We start from the raw sequence: 18,668 nt of genomic DNA, 5'->3' as shown, positions 1-18,668 counted from the left end.
TATTTAAATATTAAAAGAATAATTAAAAAAAATAAATTCGTATTTTTATTCATTAATATGTCTACAGTGAAAAAAATATCTTTCACTTTCCACGTGTTAGATCCCGGCACCATGAAGGAATTGGCCTATTTTTTTAAACTTGGAATTTGACATTTTCAACTAGGAATATCTAAGCCATCAACTTTTGAATTTTCATGTTTGATCTAAACCTTCTAGAAATGGAGTTCCAACAGCTGATTAAATTTTTAAGTCAACTACAATAAATTTATTTTTCCTGCAAACAAAAATGGGAACGTGGTTTAATTACTTGTCAAATTTAACATCCGTTTCCTCCCTCTTTCATTCTCAAATTTTCTTTTCAATATAGTACTTTCTGTTACTTTCAAAATGAAAAAGAGCATTTTTATGCTTATTTTTTCCCTATTTTTTGAAGGACATATATTGGTTATCGGATGACTTATAGATCTTAAGTTATCGAATGGTTAATAAAAAGCGCTAAAAATAGGATAACTTTAAATAATTTATTGAGGACTACTCTAGTGTACAGATATAACTTCATACCTATGAAGCACGGACACTTTGCTAAGTTGCCGTGTCTGCGTGTCGGACACATTTCGGACACGACACTCACCGACACTCGTCCGACACGCGTGTCTGCTGTGTCCAAACCATGTCTCAATAAAAAATAAAAAATTCTTCTCCGGACACACTTAGACACACCTAAATACCATCATGTGTCAGCGTGTCCGGTCTTATTCTTAATAGATATTCTTAAAATAAATTTAGATATAGTATATATTATTATTTATTAAAACAAAAAATATTTTAAATACTTGATATAATTAAAATAAGACATTAAAAATAATTAAAAAAATTAATTTATATTTTAATATCAATAAAATATTAAAATATCATTACGGTTTATCTAAAAAGTACTTTATATTTTATATGTATGTGTGTCCCCGTGTCATGTAAGATTTTAAAATTCGCGTGTCGGCGTGTCCCGTGTCGTGTCGTGTCCCGTGTCCGTGTTAGTGTCCGTGCATCATAGCTTCATACAAATATACAGATGTAGCTTCTTTTTATATAGAATGCAGATACGTGTTATCTTTAGTATGCAGGATCCAGCAGGTTGTCAAGAGGTTGATGGCGTTGATGGAAGGGTCGATTTAGCCGAGCTGGTGGCGTGAAATTCAATGGAGTTGAGTGTGCTGGGACGCCGTTGGTGGAAACTTGTTGAATTGGGCCTTGTTGGGCGCGGGAGGAAAAAAAAATTGGAGTAGAGGCTGTGAAGTTGGGTCTTTGTCCCACCCTTCACCTCACATCGAACCAAACCCTAGGTTCACACTGGTGCACCGCCGCCGCTGGGCATCGCACGGCCGCCGTCCGTCGCGCGCGGGATTGAGCTCTGTTAGGCGTGGTCGGTGGTGGTCTTTGTGCTTTTGAGGTCGCTAATCATCCGCTACTTCGTCGTAGCCCTGGAGTGGTGGTGCTCTGACTTCGCAGCCAGGTATGTAGCCACCTTCTCGCCATTCCTCGCTATTCATGTTAGATAAGTATGCACACGCATTTTCAAACCTTAAAAAGAAATAAATTCTAGTTCTGTTGGTCAAAGTGAAGGCTTGAAGGATTTTTGAGTTTACTCCTGTAAGTTGTAATCTTTGGTGTGAAGTTTGTGTTTGAGTTTGATCTGTGTTAAAAGAAATAAGGAAATTTGTCGTCAAGTTGCTTGGTGAGAACTGGATGCAGATTCTAGGTTAGGACCGAACCACAGTAAATCATGGATGTCTCTGTCTGTAAACGCTTGTCGAAATTTGTTATTCGATTCGTCTATATAACTTCCAACAAAATCTAATGTCAGCCTCATTAGATTAGTCAAATCTATGTTTTAGTCTCAACCTCTTTTTGGATACTTTTTTCTTAAAATTTGCTGAAAAACTATCTGCTGCTGTGTGAATACATCGCTCATGCGCTTAGTATAGTTTAGCATGTTTTATAAGATGATGTTTTCAAGCTTAATTTGAATACTTGTTTGAAGATTTTGTAACATAAAGTGCCGATTATATTATTGGATTGTAACAAATAGCCTTCAACTAAACTCTAAGGAGGATTACTCTAAACTTGATGATCAATGGCTATTGATATTTCAAATAGCTCTATCTCATAGCATTTCTTGTGAATATCAACTCAAAACAGATTTCCTAGAGGGCCTGAAGATAAAATTCTGAAGTCAAATTTTTGTTAATACAGTTCGAGATGGCCTTTTTTATTTTTCAGTTTGACATATATATCATTGTATAAAAAATTAGATGAAAGTGTTCTTACGGGATGAATTTCTAGAATGAGTGTCCATTTTTTGCTTGATAGATAATAAGAAAAGACATAAAAGGCAAGCAAGATCCAAACAGAAAATAAGAATTCTATTGAAATGGGTACCACTAGGGAGGTAGGTTGATTAATGAATACATAGTTCTTGACTAGGCACTTATATGTTATTTCCCATGTATGTAAGTTATAATGAAGGTTGTTTATGAGTTATAAGTAGATCCTGATATGTTGTTAAGGTTGTGACACACATTATTGTTTTTTGTTTTTTACTTCCAGCCGTTAAAAGATGGAGTCACTTGTGATATAATGAGTGCTATCTAATTAGATATAACTTCCCTCAAGATATAATGTGTTACTTAATTATAATGATTTGCTGTTTCTGATTTTTCGAAGTTGATGAAATCTATGGTAGCAGAATTTCAATGCAATGGTTATGTCTTATTTGTGGTATAGAACATACCCTGGCTTGGGAGATATGTGGTTGATGTTTTGACTGTATAGTTATATTGATTATGTGTTGCCTTTTTTGTGGTTTTCAAGGGCTGAAAGTGAGTCAAGCCAGCTTATGAGCCAACTCGAGCTCGACTCGTTAATAGCTCGATAAGCTAAGCTCGTGAGTTGGTGAACCAAGCTTGAGCCTGAAATTGAGCTCATAAATTAAATGAGTCGAGCTTGAACTTGGATAAGCTCGGCTCATTAGCTCGTGAGCTGGCTTGATTATATATATAATTATTAATACACATATCCTATATGCATCTAGTCTATACTTTTAATATTATATATGTACATATGAAATAATAATATATAATTATATATATTAATGATCTTAATTATTTAAAATTTTATATTTATTTATTACATATAATTTTGATGTAAGACATAAATAAAAAATTTATATTTATTGATAGATAAACAATAATTGTTCTTTTCAAATATTTTTTAGAATATATAAGTTATAATTTATTGATATAAAATTATAGATTATGTATTTATGTTTCTATTATTTGAGCCAACTCGTGAGTTTGAGCCAGCTTGTGAGCTTTTGGTGAGCCGAGCTTGAGCTTAAGAAATAGGCTCGATTGTTAATGAGTCGAGCCGTGAGCCAAACTCAATTTTGGTGAGCCGAGCTTGAGTTTGGTCTAGCTCGACTCAGCTCGGCTCACTTCCAACTTTTCATGTAATTTGGCTAGAAATTTGCACAACTTTATCTGATGGAGTTCAAGTGTATGTTCAACCTTGAAAGTGAAGGCTCGAATGGGAGTAGTTCTGATGATTGTTGCGGATACTATTGTGCGAGTGACGACGAATATGACGATGAAGAGGGCTTTGAGTCCCAGGGGGTTCTGACGGTGGGGAAAAAGGTGGAGGGGATGCTGTTGATGGTAAGGGGTCGAGCGGTGCAAAAAACTTGGGAGATGGTGGCCCGAGAGGGCAACCTGCCGCGGATGACTTCTTAGGTAGAGAATTTGCCATGGAGGAGGATGCTTATGCTGCCTATTGATGCGGTATTTTTACAACCACACTTACTAACCGGCAAGTGCACCGGGTCGTACCAAGTAATACCTTACGTGAGTAAGGGTCGATCCCACGAGGATTGATGGATTAAGCAACAATAGCGTTTGATAGAATTAGTTAGACAGACAAAAAAATAGTGTTTGGAAGTTCAAACGCATTAAAAAATAATTAAGAATTTCTTAAAGCAAGCAGTAAATGAGCTGTGAAATATATATGGGGAAATAGTTAAGGCTTCAGAGTTATCTATTTTCCTGATTGACTTTTCTTATTAACTATTTTAATCATGCACGATTTAATTCATGGCAAACTATTTGTGACTAGACCCTAATTCCTTAGACCTTCCTAGTCTCCTCTAAAATTTGTCAACTGCCAATTCCTTGGTCAATTGATTCCAATTAGAGGGTGATGATCAAACTCCAGTTTATATGCCACAAGAATCCTAATTATCCAAAAATAAGGGGATTATATGTCACGTATCCCGTTAAGTCCAAACAATTAAAAATTCAGGATAATATGTTTTCAAGCTATTGTTCAAGTAAAGAGCTTTTCCAAGTTTTACAAGAACTCAAATAGAAAAATGGGTCATACTTCCATTCTACCCAAATTCATAAAATAAAGAACGAAAACAATTATTGAATATAAATCAAAACATGAATTAAAATAGAAAAATAATATTATCAATCCATACAATAGACAGAGCTCCTAACCTTAACAATGGAGGATTAGTTGCTCATGGAATATGAAATGTAAATTTGTATGGAATAATGTTGTGTAATCTCCTCCTCGGAACCACCCTATTGGGATTCCTTTTATAACTAATCCTAATAATCAAATATCTAAAAATTAAAATTAAAATAATATCTTTTCCTAAAATAAGATTTGAATTTAAATTTGAATTAATTAACAAGTCTTCAGCTGATGGGTGGGACCACTTGATTTGTCCATTCTGCAGCTTCTAATCTGTGATTTCTGGGCTAAGAACTGGGTCAAAACAGCCCAGAAATCGCCCCCAGCATTTTTCTACATTTTCTGCACGTGGCGCATGTGACGCGTCCGCGTCATCCACGCGTTCGCGTCATTTGTGCAGATTCCAGTCCACGCGATCGCGTCAGGCACGCGATCGCGTCATTGCGATTTCCTCCATTTCGCGCGGTCGCATGAGCCATGCGTCCACGTCGGTATTCGCTGGTCATCTCCTTGGCTTCTTCTCCTTCTCTGCAGAAACTCCATCAAATTCCGCCAAATGCTACCTAAAATAAACAGTATTGTACAAAACTCAAAATAGCATTCATAGTGGCTAAAATATAATTAATTCTTAATTAAACTCAATAAATTAGATGCAAATTCACTAGGAAAAGATAGACAAGATGCTCACTCATCACCTATTCAGGGGTAGGGCACTAAGATCCCAATGGGGACAAGGCAGTAAAATGCAACGGGATAATCCTGAGCTGATTGTCATTGGTTTGCATACCTCTCTTGAAGATCTTTGTTGAAGATGTAAGTTGCAACGGCCAGCTCCACCCCTGACAAATTCATTTCATTGTTTGGAGGGAAGACCAAGTTCATGGACTACAAATAATCAATGAAAATCACTCAGTTCAAGTGGATACGACACCCTGAGCGGACTAGGCAATTAGAACTACTTATTTGATTACCCATATACACTTAATCACCTTTGGAATGCATTCAACTTTCATGCTTAGTAGCCGGCCTAAGTTCACGACTCCTTCTTTTTCCAGGGCAGGTGCGTCGCGCCCTCGCCGTCCAGCTAGTCCCAATGTCTCCAAGCCCCTACTGGATTTAGTGTGCCGCGCTGTCTTCTCCGGGTCGTCGTCCGAGCTTAGATCCAACTAAAAATGGTGCAACGGGATTATGTCATGACTACCAGTGAAGAAAAAAAATTGGAATCAACTACAGTTCAAAGAAATACAAAAGGCGGCTAGGTACACACCACTTCGGGGACATGCATAGATCGCGGCGCTTTCCGAGTTGGGAACAGTTTTCGGGTGGGCTTCTTATTTCTCTTGGTGAAAAAAGGGATGTGATCAACCGTGAAGGTGGTGTCAATTACGGGAGTTGATGCCAGATCAGGCGACCGTGTTTTTTTCCACGACAACTCTTGCTCACAGGTTTCATGGTTGTCTCATTCCCTTTGGGCCGATTGACGTCGATGTCCCTTCGGCAGCTTTTGCAATGCGCGCAAGGTGCAAAGCAGGGCGCATCTGCCGCGATTGAAGACTTTTGTTGGGTTAGAAGGTTGACAGCGTCCCTTATCTCCAACACCACCGCATCATGGCGACGAATGATTTCGGACAATCTATTGATATCGGACTGCATCCCGGATACGCTACTAACCACGCTCATTGCTATGGGACTACGTTCCTGCGAGGATTTAAGAATGCATTTTAGTAATCACGAACGGTCCGGCCAACAAGGACGACATCGAAATACTGGTCTATGATGCTTACATTATTGGGCCCTAGACACACAGAGTTGCAGCTTGCTGCCGAGACGAGTGGCTCGTCGTTCACTTCCGGAGGTACCCTAAAAGAACAATGTCAACTAAACAGTTATCATGTACCACAATTAGGGGCGGCAAATGGGCCTAAACCCGCCGGGCCGGCCCGCGTAACCCGCCAAAAAAGCAGGCCAGGCTGGAAAATTAGGATCGCCAAATAGCAAAAGCCCGCCTAATCCGTACCGCTTAAATTGCGGGCTTTGGCGGGGCGGGGCGGGCTTCCCCGCCGGGCTTAGTATTTTTTTAGTGAGGGGGTATTTTTACAATTTTTTGGCCAAAACCTAACTTCCCCCAACCTAACTTACAAGAGTATGATGATAAAAATTGAGTAGTTTGGATTATGTTTAGGTTACTTTGGAGACAATATTTATAATTATGTTTTAAATTATATTTATTTTGCTTTGGAGAGAATATTTATACTTATGTTTTGGATGAAAACTTGGTTTATAATTATGTTTATTAGATATTTATAATTACAAAGATTTTGATGTTTAGGAATATATCAAATATAATTTTTTATGCTTTTAGAAACTATAAATTTATTAATATGATTGTGAAATTATATATATTATTTAGTAGTTAATAATAAAAAAAAGGAGCTTTGGCGGGCTTAGCTCGCCAGCCCGTCAGCCCGCAGTTAGGCGGGGCGGGGTGGGATTCTAGGACCGCCTCACTAGGCGGGGCGGGACGGGCCAGCTCGCCAAAGGGGGGCTTCTGGCGGGGCGGGGCGGGACGGGCTTCCCCGCTTGCCACCCCTAACTAGAATGCACGACACAACACACGACGTTCGTATCATAATCTCCCCAAACCTACAAGGAAGTAGGCACTTGCTTACCTGACAGGGCTTCTCGTAAGCCTTTTTCGGGCACACGACGGGGAACATCTCGAGCTGGAGGGGGGAGCGGCAAGGATCACTTCATTTTATGTGCAACATTGTCGCTTGGCTTTGGGCCAAACAAGAGACGACGGGACGCCTGCATCGAAACGCAAAATATACACTTCAGCATGCGTGCTGCACAATATCAAACAAGATTCTTAACCAATGAAAAAGACACACCAGAAAGTAGCAAAACAAGGCTACGATCGGAAATAGATAAGGTCACATTCCTGAAAGAACAATGCTTAATTTATCATATACGTAGTGTTTTCTGGAAAAAGACCGACGGAAAAGGAGCTCGAACCGAAAAACACCATAAATCTCCAGTAATCCAGTAAATAAGGAAACTCGCAAAGTCTCCTATAGTCCCCTATTGGCGATTTTATTGTATTTGTTTGTAAACCCAAAAACGATATCATTTATTAGTCATCTTTTATTTTAAGATTAAAATTAGTTTAACAATATCATTTATTTAATTTGAAATTTATTTAACGGAATAATTTCATATACTTGTAATCAAATCTAATAAAATATTGGGCTGAATTCTATTGACTACTAAATATTTTTATTATTTTAAAATAAAGTTGCTAACCTAACGGTAATTAATAGAAGAAAGAATAATATTTTGAAACAAATTATTTCAAACGAGCAAACAACGAAAATACTATCAAAAAATTTACATTGCTAACAAAATATAACTCTAAAATGTGCTAACAACAAATAAACTCCGAAGGAGTGGATATACATTAAATATATACTCTAAAAAAATACTTTAGATGTCACATTTTGATGCATTTTTATATCAAAATTAAAGTAAAAAATATATAACAAATTTAATTATTTTAAAAAGAAAGAAAGAAAAAAAATTGTAAATTAAGTTTCTATTATTTTATACAAACATACTTTTTATATACAGATTTACATGGTCTGGTATTTATATATAATTTTAGTTTTGAATTATAAATACTAGTGTATCATTAGTCGCTAATGTGCTAGTTGATACTGTCTTTATTACTAAATATGTATAAAAAAAATTAGTTAGAATAACAAGTTATATATAATTTAATTAAAATGTTTTAAGTTCAAGTTTTATAAATAAAAAATATTTTCTATAAATTTTAAATAATGAATAGTATTTTAAGAATAAAAGTGTTCATGAACTTTTTTTAATTTTTATATCTTTGTATAATTAATAATGTTCAACAAAATTTATTTTAGTGTATATATTTTTGTCCCCAACCCTTGAATTTTTTGGCTCCGTCACTGATCCCTGATCATATATGCGGACCAACTGGTGACCAACTACATGCGCGAAAAAAAATTATATTCACTGTTACTCACTATAGCACTAACAGTAACTTATGTCATTTGTAAAAGAGGGAAAGAAAAGCAGCATGCTCACTTTCGGCCATTTAAGCAATTTATTTCTTTGAGTTACGTGAATTTTTATTTAAATCTGCAGAAAATCAGAAATAAACTGATTTGGATCTTCCTGAGGGACTCCATGATATTGATAATTCTGTTGCACAAGAGTAACTAGTTGTGGTTTCAGTTCAAAATTGTTTGCAGCTATAGGAGGCACCACTAGGGGTGCACATGGGCCGGGTGAAGCCGGGTTTGATGTGACCCAGACCCGACCCGAAATATACACTGGGTCTATTTATTAGACCCGAACCCGGCCCTAGACCCGATGAAACCAATACACTTTCGGGCCACAATTATACCGGGTGAAAATCGGGCCGTTAACATTACATTACGTTGATACCTTCTTGTAAGTTAGCATGTAAAAATATCCAAATTTTCAAGACTCCAACCATTATTTAACATGGTAAAATTCACTTAGAAAAATATAACAAGAACCAACCCTTCTTCAAAATTAAAGCATAACCACAATCAATACTAAAGTATAACCACAATCAATACTAATATTGTCTAATAATACCAAATATTTAAATCAATACAAATAACACAATATTATGCATTAGTATAAAGTCTTATGCATTCTAAACATAAAACATTAACTTATAGTCTTATAATGACTAATAACACAAAATATTAAGATTTACAATACTTAAATTCCACATAAGAATAGTCATGATCAATCACTAATAACACAAAATATTAATTGTGTATGATGCCCGGGTCACCGGGCCGACTTCGGGTGACCCGAGCTATGGCCCGAACCCGACCCGAAATAATGATCGGATCTATTTTTGAGACCCTTACCCGGCCCTAAACCCGATGAAATCACACTAAATTAGCCCCAAAAGTGTTCGGGACCGGACTGGGCCTTCGGGCCGGGCCGGGTCTGTGCACCCCTAGGCACCACAATACTTTTGTCATAAAGATCTGCATTAGGAGTAGTATAAGAGCCAAGCACTCTTTTGGGTTCCTCATTCCCAATTGGATTTGCCACATTGGCATTAGCAACATGATTATTATGATCCATGTTGGACTCTGCAGCCTTGTAAAGTCTTGCTTGTTGTAGATGCCGCCTTAAAGTCCTTTCAGATTTAGGATCAAAGTCTAAATAAGGTTCTTTGTCTCTGTTCTTGCTCATAAACAGACAGAAAACAAAAGAAAGTGGGAATCTCTACGTCAGAGTGCAGAAAATTCCAATTGAGATAACCTATGTAAAAGAAATAAAATAAAGCAACTAAATAAAAAAAATTAAAACCTTTGAAATAGTTTTATTTTTTATTTTTTATTTTTTTTAAAAAAATATAAATAAGTAAATTAAAATAAAATTACTAGGCGACACCAAACTTAATTTCAGAAAATAAAAAAAATAATTGAGCAAAAATTTAAGAGTTAAAGTTAAAATTTAAATAAGACTAATAAAATAGAAAAATAAAAATAAAAAATGAATATATAAATAAAAAAAACAAAAATAAAATAAAATAGGGTAAATAAAAAAAGAACGAAAAAAAGTTTGAAAAGAAATAAAAAAATGGATCAAATAAAACTAATAAAATAAAAAAAATAATGAAAGAAACAATACGAAAGTGAAATAAAAATTTAAAAAAAAGAAACGAAAGTAAAAGAAAATAAAAAGAAAACGGGGTGGGGGAGGGGTGAACGAGAATAAAGAAAGAAAAAAGAATAATTGAAAATTGAAAATGAATAATGCTAAAAAATATTTTAACTAAAGTAAAAATTATCTAATCTAAGCAATAAAACAACTAATAGTTGTTAGTTACAGTCAATTTTCGGCAACGGTGTCAAAAAACTTGGTGCAGAATTTATAATCCACAAACTAACCGGCAAGTGCACCGGATCGTACCAAGTAGTACCTCAGGTTAATGATGGTCGATCTCACGAGGATTGATGGATCAAGCAACAATGGTCAAGTGATTTGCTTAGTCAGACAAACAGAAAGTAGTATTTGGGTCTCAATTGCATTAAACAGTAATTTAGAAAATCAGAAAAGCCAGCAGTGTTTTGATGAGAATAATATATGGAGAAACAGTTAAGGTTTCAGAGATATCTATTTTTCGGATTGACTTTTCTTACTAACTATTTTAATCATGCAAGATTCAATTCATGACAAACTATATATGACTAAGTCCTAATTCCTTAGACCTTCTTAGTCTACTCTAACTTTCATCAACCGCCAATTCCTTGGTCACTTAATTCCAATTAGAGGATGAAGTTCAATTATAGTTTATGTGCCACAGAAACTCTAATTACCCAAATATAAAAGGATTATATGTCATGTATCCCGTTAAGTCCAGATAATTAGAAGTTTAGGAGAAATTGTTTTCAAACTATTGTTCAAGTAAAGAGTTTTTCCAAGTTATACAAGAACTCAATTAGAACAAGGGTCATACTTCCGTTCCACCCAAATTCATAAGATAAAGAAAGAAAACAATTCTTAAAATAGAAATCAATACATGAATTAAAATAGAAAAATAATAGTATCAATCCATATAATAGATAGAGCTCCTAACCTTAACAATGGATGTTTAGTTGCTCATGGTTCAAAGAGAAAATAAGGATCTGAAAAACTGTAAATTGCGGAATGAGGTAGAAGAGAAGAGAAGAGCCCGAAGGGCTGATTCTTTACCCTTTTATATCTAATCCTAATTAATGTAAAATATATTTCCTAAAACTAAAATAATATATTTTCCTATTTTAAAATAAAATACAAATTTAATCAAAATTACTTAATCATTCGTGCAAGCTCTTGGGCGTATATGGGGACCACTTGAGATGTTGAGGTCCACGCTGAACTTGGCTTTTCCCAAGTTCAGCGTGGAGAAGGCAATGTGGTTTTATGCGCGTCCCTTTGAATCCACGCTAAACTTGGCTTTTCCCAAGTTCAGCGTGGGATGTGGCGTGTGCTTCCCTGGGAGTTTTCAAGTCCACGCTGAACTTGGCAGGGGCCAAGTTCAACGTGGAGTGGGCAGAGTTTGCTGGAGAAGAAGTGTGCACTATTATTCATCTTTGGAAAGCCCTAAAAGTTATCTTTCCAATGCCGCTGGAACCACGCCAATTGGATCTCTGTAACTCAAGTTATTTCTGGTTAAGTGCAAGGAGGGCGGGGTTGACAGCATCATTTGCTTTCTTCCCTTTCTACTACAAAACTCCGTCAAATACATCCGACCTGAAATAAATAGAATTGTACACAACTCAAAGTAGCATCCATAGTGGCTAAAAGGTATTTAAATTTTGATTAAACTCAACAATTTGAATGCAAATTCACTAGAAAAAGATAGAGAAGATGCTCATGCATCACAACCCCAAACTTGAATTATTGCTTGTCCTCAAGCAACCAAAACTAATATAGGCCTAGGATGTGAATTTGCATGAGAGTGAGAGTTCAATTAAGCTCATGTCTCTTCTTAAAGTGGGGTTTACAGCTGCAGTCCTAAATAGGTTTGGCATCTCACTATCCTTTGAATCAGAAGAATGTTACTGTCATCTGGAATTAGAATCTGGATAATATTATGAACTCTCTAGTCTTTTATACTTCAGTTTAATCCTTGAACACAGCAAATCTCCTTTTGGTGCTTTGCACCTTGAGGCTAGCCATGACTTTAAATGTTTTGTCTCAAGGGTTACTTGACACAAAAACACCACAAGCACTTAACTGGAGATCTCTCTTTAAGTTCTGATTTTTCTTTTAGTTACTCCCAGACAGTGGTGCTCAAAGCCTTGGGCATACTCTGCTAAATGCATTTGGTCTTGACTCTAAATATTCTGTCTCAAGGATTACTTGACACAAGAACACCACAAGCATATGACTAAGGAAACAACTCTTTGAGCTTTTAATCATGTCTGACTTCCTTAGTCATTGATACTCAAAGCCTTGGACCTTGATTTTATTTTTCTTTTGCTGTTTCTTTTGCTTTAAGGATTAAGCTTTCACTAATTTCAGAGAAGTCATAATAGTTCTCTAAATTCTTGTTCCTTATACATCAACATCATTTGATTCAAATTCAGAATATGCACTGTTCATGTCATTTATTCAAAATCACAAATAATACCACCACATTTAAGTAAACAAGACTAATCTTAAATATAAACTCAATTTCTCATGCATTATATCTTTTTCTTTTTTCTTTGATTCAAACTCAGTGAGCAATACATGAGACATACTTTCAGAATAAAAATCAAATAACAAAATAAACAGTAAATTAAACTACAACCTAGAAATTGAAATAACAACTGATCATGCAATAACAAAGTAAGCAAAAAACAAGAACCTAATATAGTAAGAACGAGAAGGAATATAGAATGAAAGGAATTCAACCACCTCAGTTATCCTAGTGGCCAGTGGCGGAGCTTAGTTGAGACAAGGGGGACCATGGCCCCCCAAACTTTTGTTAAAAAAATTAGTAGTACTTTTTCAAAAAATAAAAAATAGTTCAATTGGTTTAAATACTTTACTATGACTTAAAATACAAAAGTTTAATCTTCATCTCTTACTTTTATTGCACAATAGTTTTTAGTTTTAAACATTTAAAACATGTTGGATTTGGACTGAACCGAGTGTATTTGTATTTCACAACTCTCTATTCAATAAGTAACACTCCCTCTACCTTCGAGTTCAAATATAAAAATTAGGTATTTTTTATTTATGTAATTTAATATTATTTTATATTTTACTGTTTATTTAATTTATTTTTTATATGATAAAAAAATTAGAATATTCAATAAGTATTGATATTATTGTATTTGTATAAATTAATAAAAAAATCAATAAATATTATAAATTTTAATATTTGTGCTTCTAACTTCTTTTCTACATATTTTATAGGATATATATTCAAATTTTTATATAAAATAATTGTGAAAAATCAAAGAATTGATGTATTTTTTAAGAGGAATGCTAATATTCAAGAAGGATAACATATAACTTTTACAATATCAACACCTGTAGATAGTTCTTCTACTTTAATGAATCATGAAAAAAGCGAGATATAACCTTCAAAAGTTTAAAGAGTTGCATCCGATGAGTTTGACCTTAATTCTTTGGAACGAGACTCTGGAAAACAGTTTTAAATTTGGCAATATCACCCAAATCAGAGAGATGAGGTTAGACAAACTTATTTCTAATGGGGTCCATATCAAAAGCATCTTGACAATTATTTTCTATTTGGCCCCCCAAAATTTTGTTTCAAGCTCCGCCACTGCTAGTGGCCGTTTCATTCTTCAGGCTGTGCTCTGTCGTGAAGATTATTCGCCTCCCTTTGGTGTCATTAAAATAAACAGAAAATCCACAAGTGAAATGACAACGCCAAACTTAAAAGTTTGCTTGTCTTTAAGCAAAGAAGAACTGAAAACAGGGAGGAACATAAAAAGTGCACGAAAAGTAAAACAAAAATTAGTACAAAAAAAGAATAAATTGATAAAAAAAATAAGAGAGGTTAAAATAATTAAAATATATATATATATATATATATATATATATATAATTTTTTTTTAATTTTTATATATTTTATTTTTATATATAGGTATTTATTTATTGATTTATTTATTTATATATAAGAGAGAGAGAGAGGGGGAGGGTTACGTATATATGATATATATTAGGAAAATTATGCAGTGTTCGCGCGTCCGGATTTGGAACTCTAATGTTCTGCGTACGAATAAGTTTCCCACTTAAGGTTTGTCATTTTCCAAGGTTGGAATAGACGAAAATGACCCATCTTAATAATGTGTTTCTCGAAAATGACCAACTTAAATAGGTAATAGATGAAGCTTGCCATAAGATTTAATAATTTATGCATGAAGTCAGCCGGCTTCGACCTTGGCTGACAGTATTTTAAATTGGAATACACGAATAATAATGAAAGAAGCTACACAGAGGCAGGCATGGATCCGGCAACAAGTATGAGGGAATATTTGTCCCACTGTATATTTTTTTTTAAATAAATAGTTATTTATAATATATTTTTATTTTAAATTTTAAATGATTTCACTGTAAATAAATTAAATTCAATTGGTCAAAATCTGTAATTTACTTTTTTTTATTATTTTAATTATTATTTAACCTAATCAAATTTAGTTATTGGGTCATCGTTTTTTTATTTTTTTAAATTTTTTTTATTTTTATATTTTCAACTTTTTTTTTCTATTCTTTATCTAATAGTCATCTTTTTTTTCATCAAAAGATAAATTTTAAATTCTTCATGTTTTTTATATAACTCTCTATGACTCTATGTATCTTCCAATTTTATTGTTTCTCTGATTTTGTTAAAATTTTCAATTACAAATTTTAATTCAAACAATTATAATTTAGATATTAATCTAATGTTTTATTTTTTTCATGATTTTATATATTTATTTTATTCTCAATTTATTCATCTTTATTACTTGTTTTATATCTTTTGTTCTATTATATGTACTTATATTGCATATAAAATTTTAAAATAAATTGATTAATTTACTAATTTAGAATATATTTTTTATTTTTAGAAATAGTAATAAAAAATATTTAAATTACAATACATAATTAACAGATACATAAAATCTTTTATTTAATATTATATCAAAATTAAATTATTTAAAAATTAAATAACAAATTTAATTATTTAAAAAAATTGTAAATTATATTTTTATTATTTTATATAAACATACTTTTTATATACAAATTTAATTTTTTTAGTATTTATATATAATTCTAGTTTTAAATTATAAATACTAATGTATTATTAGCCACTAATAGGTTAAATTACACAGTTAGTCCCTACAGTTTCAGTGAAATTGCAAATTGGTCCCTACAGTTTAAAAGTTTGTAATTGGGTCCCTGAAGTAAATTGAAATTTGTAATTGGGTCCCCACTAACGTTTAGCGTGAATAGAGACATTAAATGTTGTTATTTTACCAGAATGCCCTTATCTCTCATAAAGTTCTTAAGAGTCAGAGTGAAAGAGAAGATGACGATCTCTCACAGCGTTCCTCCAGTATCTGTATCCCTTTGTTAGGGGTGAAGGGTTTCTTCGAGCTGTGATGGACTCAACCCAGTTGTCCGAAGGAAGATCAACATCTAGGAGTATGAACAAGAGAAGACATCGATGCTTCTGTGGGGAAGAGATGGTGGTGCTCTCGTCGTCGTCTATGAACAGCCCAGGTAGGAGATTTGTTGCTTGTTGTAAATTACCAAAGTGTAATTTTTTTGAGTGGATTGATAGAGAGGAAGAGGTGATGGGAAAGGGGAGAAGGACTTACTGCTTTTGTGGAGATCTGCTGACACTCTGAACCTCCAGTACTGTGATGAACCCAAATAGAAGATTTATATCGTGTCCCACTAGAAGATGCAAGTTTTTTGAATGGATTGATGAAGAAGACATGGCTGGGGCTCAATCTCAATGCACCCAACACAGATCTCAAACGGAGGGATGCTCAAAGCATGGTGGAGATTTTGTAAGGTTGGATGAATCTATGAATGCTGCACTACTAAAGGCACAAGAAAGAAAGATAGATAGATTAAATATAGAGATAGGACGCATGGAAGCAAGTCTAGGAAGATTGCGTTCTGATTTTACATTGCTCCAACAACAAATTGGCAGAGTGGAGAGTGACATGAAGAAGCAGAAACAATTGCAGAAGATGATATTGAGTTGTGTGTTGGTTGTAATATTTGCAGTGTATTGGTTTAACTAAGTTTGATGAGATAGGAGAAAAAGTGTATCTGCAGTGCATTTGAATAGTGTTTAGTGCTGAATGTAATTATCTATTTTTTATCAATGACAAGTGAATCTGAAAAATTATTTGCATTCATTTGGTCCCATAGCAGAAAGCTCTAGTAGACATAATATAGAGTAAAGTAGTTAATATTCATATTAATTAATAGTCAATGTGGTCCCTCCAAAATAGCTAGCCACATGCCCAATATAACAAAAGCAACAAAACAAAACAAAAGTGGTTCATAATCCACTGACAGTACATGGACATAGGATACAATAAAGTTCACAGCCACAGCCAAAAAACTAATACCACCAAATCCTAATTACTTAAAAAAACTAATCTGCTATGAGGTCTACTGTTTCAGTTGGTCCAGATTTTGCCTTCCTCACACCTATCTTAAGTCTTCCACTGCGCCTCACACCAAAAATTTTTGTCTTAGACAGTGGTGGAGCTGGTGCAGGTTGTGGTGGATCTGCTGGAAGAGGCACTGGTGGAGCTGTGGAATTTCTTGGGTCTGGTGGAGGTAGTGGTGGAGCTGGTGCAGTCACTAGTGGAGCTGGTGCAGTCACTGGTGGAGGCAGTGGTGGATCTAGTGCAGTCACTGATGGAGGCAGTGGTGGATCTAGTGCAGTCACTGGTAGAGCAGAAGGAGTAGCAGATCTAGATTTTCCAGGCCTGGATCCTCCTCTGCCACGTCCCCTTCTCCTTCCTCTTTGGCTAACACTAGCAGATCTAGTGGTGGAAGTTGCAGCAGTAGTAGGAGCAGGGGCACTACCATGAGGAGCAGGGGCACTACCCTGAGAAGCAACAGTTTCAGATCCAGGGTTGTTTCCTGAAGACAAGAACACACATGCTTAGTGATAGAGTACAAAACTACCAACTATGAGGAAGCCAAAATATAAAGGCAGATACCTGTTATGTCTGGATTGGGACAATGTCTCCTATTGTGTCCATATTGGCCACAGTTGCTGCAGGTAACTGATGTTCCACTCCTTCTTAGTTTTGTTTGTGATCTATCCTCATCGTGCTCTCTAATTCTTACTCTCCTAGGTCTTCCAGGCTTGATTCTGAAAATTGGAGGTCTAATTGTCTCAAGTTCGACCTTTGGCCACATATTTTCACCATTAATTGGATTGAGTGTTGTCCCATAGCATGCCATATATGCTGCTGGTGTGTAATAGTTACTGCAGTAGTCCTCAGGGTTGTCTCCTTTCATGAATATTGCAGAACAAGCATGCATACAAGGCATGCCAGCCAGCCCCCAGAACCTACAACTATATGAACCAGCCAGTAAATCTACAACAAACCTCTCTTGAATTATCCTATTTTTATGTGAAACCTCATACTTTAAATCCCCAGCCCACCTAGGTTGCCATTCCATGGACCTTCTACATATGATGTCTAACCTCTTTCTAGGCTTAGGCAGTATTTTTCCCATGAACTTAGCTCCCTTTTTCTTCTTCTCAGCAAACCTCCCCATCCAATAACATCTAATCCATTCAAACATGGTTAAAATGGGCTTGTCGCGAGCTTCCAGAATTCGTCCATTAAAAGCCTCAGATATGTTGTTCATTAGCATATCACTCTTGGCATATGGAGTGAAGTGAGATTTAGTCCATACCTTAGGATCCAGGGCTGCCAACTTGTCATAACACTATTTACCTCTTTCAAACGATCCATCTTTCTATTCCACTCCTCCACATAAGTTGCTTTAGCAGTAGAAAGTATCAAGTCCCTTAAAACTGTTCCCCCACCAAAAGCCTTCTTACAGTTGGCATAGAGATGTCGAAGGCAAAACCGATGCTCCACTCCCGGAAGCAATTCATGGAATACTTGAAGCAGCCCCTGCCAAGTGATCAATGGTCAGCTAAAGTCAGATTGAAATTCACAAAAAATTATAAAACTGAGTTCATAAAAAACTACAATTAATATCTTGCCTTTTGCTGGTCTGACATAAAGACCCATTTCTTATTTGTCAACTCTCCAATGTCCTGAAGTAGCAAGTCCAAGAACCAAGCCCATGAATCTTTAGTCTCTGCCTCTACTGCTGCAACTGCTAGGGGAAAATAGTTATCATTAGGATCTCTACCCACAGCAACCAACAATTGTTGTCCATGATCACCCTTCAGATGGCAACCATCAAGTCCAATAATAGGCCTACAAGCAGCCAGGAATCCTTTCTTCACAGCATCGAGACACATGTACATTCGTACAAACCTTGGTAGGATTGTTGGACAGGGTCTATCCAACTTCAGCTTCAATGTCGATCCTGGGTTTGCTCTTAAGACCTCT

The sequence above is a fragment of the Arachis hypogaea genome, chromosome 12 (genome assembly GCF_003086295.3).
Source record: "Arachis hypogaea cultivar Tifrunner chromosome 12, arahy.Tifrunner.gnm2.J5K5, whole genome shotgun sequence".
NCBI lineage: Eukaryota > Viridiplantae > Streptophyta > Magnoliopsida > Fabales > Fabaceae > Arachis > Arachis hypogaea.
This window is presented reverse-complemented; position numbering follows the sequence as displayed.